Source organism: Rhinatrema bivittatum, chromosome 7 (assembly GCF_901001135.1).
Source record: "Rhinatrema bivittatum chromosome 7, aRhiBiv1.1, whole genome shotgun sequence".
Taxonomy (NCBI): Eukaryota; Metazoa; Chordata; class Amphibia; order Gymnophiona; family Rhinatrematidae; genus Rhinatrema; species Rhinatrema bivittatum.
In genome coordinates, this window is record NC_042621.1 from 125,929,311 (window position 1) to 125,937,439 (window position 8,129).

Genomic DNA, 8,129 nt, shown 5'->3' on the forward strand with positions numbered 1-8,129 from the left:
CAAAATAGATTCGATTCGATATTTCTAAAATGTTAGCAGGGTACTCAGTAGTGCACGTACCTAGAGAGTGTGATCCCCCTCCCCACAAACAAGATTTAAACTACAGCAAAAAGAAAACTAGGCAGAGATGCTATGTGGGGGAAAATAAATTCAAAGTAGAAATGAGATATGCCTGCAATGGGTTAAACAAAAAGCTTTGGGCAGCAAGTGGGTTTTGCGCAGAATTAGGGGCAGGGTTTCACTCCTGCCCCTAATTCTCCAAGCTCCTAGACCTTTTTTACAAAATATATTTTAAAAAAAGGTCTAGGAGCTTGGAGAATTAGGGGCAGGAGTGAATTCCAGAGGTAAAGTTTATGGCAGGACCCCTCAGTTTGCCACTAAAAACCCTTAGTTCCATTCGAAATACCTACAGTACCTGAATGTAAACTGGTGTGATATCTCAATTGAGATCGAATGTCGGTCTATAAAAAAATAATAAATAAATAAATAAATAGTAGATTTAATATCTCTTCAGCTATCCAGCCCTCTCATCCTCCTCTCATCCAGGAGAGTCGGGATTGGTTGCTCTTTGCTTTATAACCAGCCATTTTGGAGTTTGAAGAATGGCTAGTGCAGCAGAGATGTTTTTTTCCTCCCTGGTGAGGCCTACCTGCCTCATTGGGTTTTTGCTTTTTGAGTGGAGTCTCCTCTGTGCACACCCTGCCAGAATTGCCAACTACTTCAACGACAAAATTACTAAAATAATCGCCACCAACCCGCACACCAACCAGCCTGCACCCAATTCAGCACATCTCTCCACACTATCTTGGACCCAATTTGAAACAGTTGCCTCAACCGAAGTAGAATCGATAATTCAAAAACTAAACCCAGCTGCACACCCCATCGACCCCATTCCTATAAAACTTCTAAAGCAAATCCCAAACATCATAGCCAGACCCATAGTAGACATAGTTAATATATCACTCAAACAAGGCACTTTCCCTGACTCTCTCAAGTGTGCCAGCATCAAACCAATCCTCAAAAAACCACAACTCAACAAAGCCAATCCATCAAATTACTGACCCATCTCCAATCTTACCTTCATCGCCAAGATCCTTGAAAAAAATCATCAACCGTCAATTCTCAACACACCTGGAAAATCACAACATCCTATCCCCATCCCAACATGGATTCAGAAAACACTTCAACACCGAAACACTCCTCCTTTCCCTCATAGACCACATCCTCAGAGACCTGGACCATGGCCAATCATACCTCCTCATCCTACTCGACATCTCTGCTGCCTTTGACACTGTTAACCATGAAACCTTACTAAACAGACTAAGTGCCATCGGCCTAGGCAACACCACACTCAGTGGTTCAAATCATACCTGACAAACCGGTCATACAAAGTCAGACTTAACTCCGCTGAATCCAAACAAATCCCCCTTACACATGGTGTACCTCAAGGTTCATCCCTTTCCTCCATCCTTTTCAACATCTACATCCTCCCCCTATGTACACTTCTAAGCGGATTAAATCTAACCTTCTTCCTATATGCAGACGTCAGATGATGTTCAGATTCTCCACCCCATAAAAGAAACTATCACAAACACACTAAAAACCTGGAACAACCACCTTCCAAAGATAACGCAACTACTATCTCAAATGTCGCTCAACCACAACAAAACCAAAATACTTCACATCAACAACAAGACCATCTCAACTCTCAAAGTCAACAACCCAGCACTTGCAATAGATGACAGAATAACCTCCTCAGCCAGAGATCTCGGTGTACTCATTGACAATGAACTCAACATGAAGAATCATATCAAATCAATAATAAAGGATGGATTCTTCAAACTGCAAATACTCAAAAAAATCAAACCACTTCTCTATGCCCAAGACTACAGAACAGTACTCCAAGCACTGCTTTTCTCCAAACTCGACTATTGTAATGCCCTACTCCTGGGCCTCCTATCCAACACCCTCAGGCCACTTCAATTGTTCCAAAATGCAGTGGCAAGATCACTTGCAAACACCAAAACATCTGAATACATCTCACCAATCCCCAAAAACCTGCACTGGCTGCCCATCACACACAGGATTCAATACAAAGTTCTAACACTCATACACAAAATACTATACACTGAAAAATTTGACTGGCTGAGCCCTGCCCTTCACTTTCAATCCACTCAGAGAACACTCCAATCCACGAACACTGTACTCATTCCTACACCATCACCAAAAATGGCCCACCTAACCTCAACAAGGGAATGATCCCTAACAGTGGCAGGCCCAACACTCTGGAATAGCCTACCACCCCAACTCAGACTCAACCCCACAACCCAATCATTCAAAAAGAATCTTAAAACATGACTCTTCAAAAAAGCATATCCAACTACCAACCACCACCCAACACATGAAGAGGTGCCTCCCCCATACACCTCCCCCCCTTCCCACACCACCCACCACAGAACCGCATAACCACATATTGTGATCAACCCCAAAAACCCAAGCTTTCTTACTACACTTGAGTCTAAGTTTTAACGATTTTCTCTACCTCTAATATAATTTATAATGACTCCCCACAGACCAATTGATACACATGCTACAAAGTTTCAATGCAAAATGTTATAAAGTTCAATGCAATATTATATAAAATTCAATGCAATTTTTTATGAAGTCCAATGCAAAATGTTATAAAGTTCAAACTAAAATGTTACAATGTTTCAATGTAAAACAAGAAGTCTACATTAACAGACCCCTCTGTTACACTGTAAACCGGTGTGATATGTTCGATGAACATCGGTATAGAAAACCAAACAAATAAATAAATAATATGGCGCCAACCGGGCCCAGGGCTAAGGGATGCTCCGGGCCCCAATGCTGGAGCCTATTTGCAATTTTGAGGTTATGGGGTGCAGGAGGGGGGTTTGGGGATCCCAGAAGAACCGAGGTTTTGTAAGACGTGGGGTAGGTGGGACCCTATACCCCCAAAAATTGGTTTTTATCACGGGTGGGGTGGGAGGAAGGAGGGGACTGTGCTGAGACATTATTGATTTGAAAGGGGGCTGGGAAGCATACACTTTATTAACTTTTAACAAGGCTGCGGGTTGGGGGTGTTGCTGAGAAACTGCTTGCAATTTTATTTTAACTTGGTATGTTGGGGCCACCTTGAATAGTGGCCTCGGGGTGAGCAGGGGGTTAGTTTTAACTCTGGTACACTTTATTCCATTTTCAATGGGGTTTTTTTTTCAGCATGGCCCAATCACCCAAACCACACACTCCACTCCTTTCCTGACAAACCCCCCCCCCATCCCCCCCAGCAAATGTCCACCCCCACTCCGTGAGAGACCTGGGTGTTTCCTTAGACCAACAATTAAATTTCAAACATCACATCAACTCAATGATAAAAGGGGTTTTTTTCAAACTCCATATCCTTAAAAAAACTTAAATCACTCCTCCACACTCAAGACTTCCGTACAGTACTTCAGATGACTATACTATCTAAACTGGATTACTGCAACTCCTTATTACTTGGTCTCCCCTATTCCTCTATCAAACCCCTGCAACTGTTGCAGAACGCCATGGCCAGGATTATAACAAACACACGCAAAAGTGATCACATCACCCCTATTCTAAAGGACCTTCACTGTTACCCATCTCCTCCCGCATAAGATACAAAACCCTCACCATCCTTCACAACTCCTTGTACAATCATAATCATTCTTGGATCGAGGATGCGCCACGCTTCCGCTCATCCAATCGACCCACCAGATCCTCCCTCGCAGGAACTCTCTATACTCCTGCCCTCAAAGCCGCACAACATGCCTTCACCAGAGAAAGAGCCATCTCCATAGCTGGCCCCTCCCTCTGGAACACCCTGCCCACTGAACTCCATCTAGAACCGTGTCTGCGCAAATTCAAAAAAGGAATTAAGACCTGGCTTTTCAAATTAGCCTACCCTGACGCAGTCCAAACGTAGCATGTGTCCCTAATCTTGCACTCCTCTTGTACTCCTCTCTCCCCTTTTACTGTCCCTCCGTCCGAATGCATAATTTCATTGTTTGCCTCCTCCGAATCTCCTGATTTAACACTTGTAAAATTGGTTTTCTCGGTTCATACAAGTTTGTGATATTTTTCTCATATAATAATTTATTGTTTGCTACCGACTAATCCTCTCAGAGTTTGCTCATGTAAAAATCCTTTGCGACCTCCCAATCCCCTAAATTAACACCTGTAAACTTTGATTTTTTCTCTTGTAAAATTGGTTTCCCTTTTTGTAATTTGGTTTATTCTCTGTACTTACAAGTTTTCTATATTTTGCTTATACAATAATTTATTGTTTGCTATCTAATAATCCCCTCAGAGTTTTCACATGTAAATATTGGTTTTTCCTCTGTACATATAAGTTGGCTATATTCTGTCCATATTATAACACCGCCTGTATCACCCCTCGGTACTGTTCCTTTTTGCCTTCCTACTGCCTCACTTCACTGCTGTCGCTCTCTCTCCTATCTTCCTCGCTGCTCCCCTCCCACACTCCCGTTTTTTATACTTTCATGCCTTTTCTTCAGTTATCATGGAAACCAGCGTGGTTTCCCATGAATGTCGGTATAAAAAAGTTAATAAATAAATAAAGGCGATGGCGGTCCCGTGAGGTTGGGGTTCGCCATTGTGCCTAAAGGGCCAATGCCACATTGTTTTGCCTCATGGTGTTTTACTGCGAGACAAAACAATGCAGTTTATACAGCTGCAATGTTTTTCTCAGGGGAGGGTCCCACTATTGCGGCAACACCCCATCCCCGCAATAGTGGGACCCCTTCCATGAAAAAATCATTGTGGCTTGATACATCCAGGCCTAAGCTAGCCGGATAACTTAGACCTGCTGTTGAGCAGCTTTAAAGTTAGCCAGATAAGTTTATTCAGCTAACTTCCCTAGCTATCTTGTGTTGGAGGATCTAACTCAAAGAAATTAAAAATTCCACTTTATTATCATGTAAAAGCATTCAGAAAGGGAGCCAGTATTTGAGGAAGCTTTGTAGCACAGCCTTGATGCATTTCTTCAAATAGCTTGTATACCAAGTCCTGTTAAATTGCACTGGGAGGTAAAGACATGGATTTTATAATGCTATAACTGAGGAACTGAGAGAACAAAATGATGCCCTTACCAGAACCAAAAGGATGTTCTTAAGCTATCGGAAGATTGACAGGTTAGTCAAGAAATGGAGGGAGGAGAAACCTCCTACCAGAGGCAGAGTGTCACCCAAAGTAACACCGATGAGTAGGAATCAAGTTTACTTAGGGAATAGTCACTGCTATTAATTGCATCAGTAGCATGGGATCTTCTAGGTGTTTGGGTAATTGCCAGGTTCTTGTGGCCTGGTTTGGCCTCTGTTGGAAACAGGATGCTGGGCTTGATGGACCCTTGGTTTGACCCAGCATGGCAATTTCTTATGTTCTTATGTTCTTATGTTCTAAAAGGATGATGATTCCCAAGGGTTTACACACCAGTGTTTAAGAACAGAAACAGCATATCTTTTATTCAAATGTCCTCACAAGTTTAACATGAAACCAGGAATTTATTTCCAAATAGATAAATCTATGTAGTTCATAACCATTCTTACGTTGCTATGCTTGGAATTAACATCATTACTCAAACAACGATAAACCCTAGATGGTTTTAACAAAATATGATTTCTAATAGCTTTTGGCCAACAGAAGTTATGTTGATCATTATGGATAGATTCCAAGTTTCTTGCCAACGTGAGCAACAGAAAGCTAAGAGCCAGACTTTATATATAGGGCCAGATGTACTAAGCATTTTTTCAATATATCAGGTCCATGATGAAGTCAGCTCTGGAATCTGTGATTGCGAATATCGATCTATTTGAGTGTAATCTATTGTCTGGACTGGAAAGTGGAACATCTGCAGTATATCAATGCACACTTTCAACAATTCATACATTAGAGGCACTACCAGTCTTGCAGGGCAGATGAAGATTAAATTGTTTCTGTGTATTAGCTTTAATAATATTGCTACTAATACAGTTAAGACCATTTGCATAACAAAGTGAGGTGTAGACTTGGCCTTATTTGGTATTGATCTCATCATGTGTGAAACATTCCCCTGTGTTTGAGCAATGATACTGTTCAGGAATTATCATTACCTCTCTGAATCAAATGACACTAACCCAGAATTGATATTTTCAGGTATTCTTTTTAAAGTCAACATTAGATCTGGTTAAATGCTATTTTAAAAAAGGGGTTAGGGGATTTGCAGAAATCATGGTTCACTCGCCCACTCCCAAAATGATAATGATGATAATTATGACTGTTATAAGTGTAATCCCTTCTGTTTTGTAGCTCAGACTGTAATGAAACCACTATCTGATGGGGGGAGCAATCAGATAGGAGTTAGCAATCTGATGTGTTCTCCGTGAGGAGTTAGCAATCTGTAGTATTTAGGAGAGTTGTGGGTGGATCCTTGGACCAGTGGCAGATGACCATGCCCTCGGGGAAGACCCCAAGAGGGACCACTGGTCAGGCTCAGAGTATGGAGACAGACACACTCTAGTTCTTTTATTAGACAGTATACTGAACCACCAGAGATGGCAGTAGTGAGCTGGAATGCCCAGCTGGGCTGTAGTCCCTTAGCAGCTGGAACAGCGATCCCTGGAGGCTGAGCTGTAAAGAAACTGAAATATAGTGAGTAGGCAGGGTAAGCAGAGTTCATGTATCGAACCTGATGGTAACACTCACACAATGTCTCATAGAAGCCCAGAAGCTGGAATGTATAGGCCCTCGAGGAGCGAGTACCTGGTTCCAGGGAAAGCTCTGAGAGAGCGATGGTAACTCACAGATGTAGTAGGCAGTGCTGACTTCCAGGTAGAGAAGTGAATTTGAAGAAGTCCGGGAACAAGGGCCCTCGAGGAGCGAGTACCGGTTCCAGACTGCAATCTACAAAGTAAGAGAGAGAGCGAGGCCCCCGAGAAGCCGGTACCCCTGGTTAGTCCGAGGAGGCAGAGTAGCTTAGATAGAACGAATCCAATCCATTGTCATTCCTTATCCTTGCTAACTCAATGTGTTAGCAAATTCTAAGACCTTAAATATCCGTTGCGGGTGATGTCATCTTCGGGGGATGCTCCCGAGGTTCGCGCCATCGCCGGCACTTCAGTCGGGGCTGCGCCGCGCATGCGCCCCTAGGTCTCCAGGAAACATGGCGGTCAGCAGCATGGAGCCGGTCCAGAGACGCCGGAGGACCTCGGCAGAGGAACGCTGCGGCAGCCAATCTTCCCGCGGGCGAGAGGGAGGCGCCAAAGAGTTGAGGAGGGTGGAGAGAGGGCGTTGGGAACCGACGGACCCAACACAGACCAGGAATCTAGGGGGGGGGGGGGGCGGTTCAAGTACTATTTATAAAGGTATAGGGACTAGCTGAAGTAGAACTTCCCTGGGAGTTCTTCTGGATTCCCAGCACAAAACCAGGCAAGGATGCATCCAGCCAAAAATTTGTTACCATCCAACTGGTTTCCAACACAAGAGTGGGGCACTTAACAAATGAAGAAGAGCCTTGGAGTCCAAGTCAGGGTGAGCCATGGTCCGTCCCGGGATGGGAGACATGCTCTCCAACACGAGAAACAATCCCAAAACTAAAAGGGGGTATTGGAAACTAGAGAGGTAGCAACGCCTAGCACTCTGTGGCAGGGAAGTGACCATACTTGAACAATAGTAGGGAATCGCATATATACAGCAGCCAGCTTCTTCAGACCACATCCTGCTCAGGATCTGCCCTCCGCCAGCAAGGAGGTTCTGGCATTCCTTTTTTCATTTCCAGTTTGGGTCTGGGCTCTTTTTTTTTAACAGGAGGCTTAATTACCCTACTTTGGAAATGTTCATGACACAATTGAGGATTGGGTGGCAGAGCGTTAACACGCAGTATTATAGAGATTCAGCCAGAAGGCCATGAAGGAACTATTCACAGCTCATAGCTCAAACCTCAGACCTTACACTTGGATCTTTTTCAAAAAGGTCAGCTAGCAAAACTACACTAACTGGGTGAATTTGAAAAGCCATATGCGCGCCAAAGGCAGGAGATATGCACATGCATCGGCCCAGTGCGTGCCATGCAGATTTTAAGAGGCGCCCTG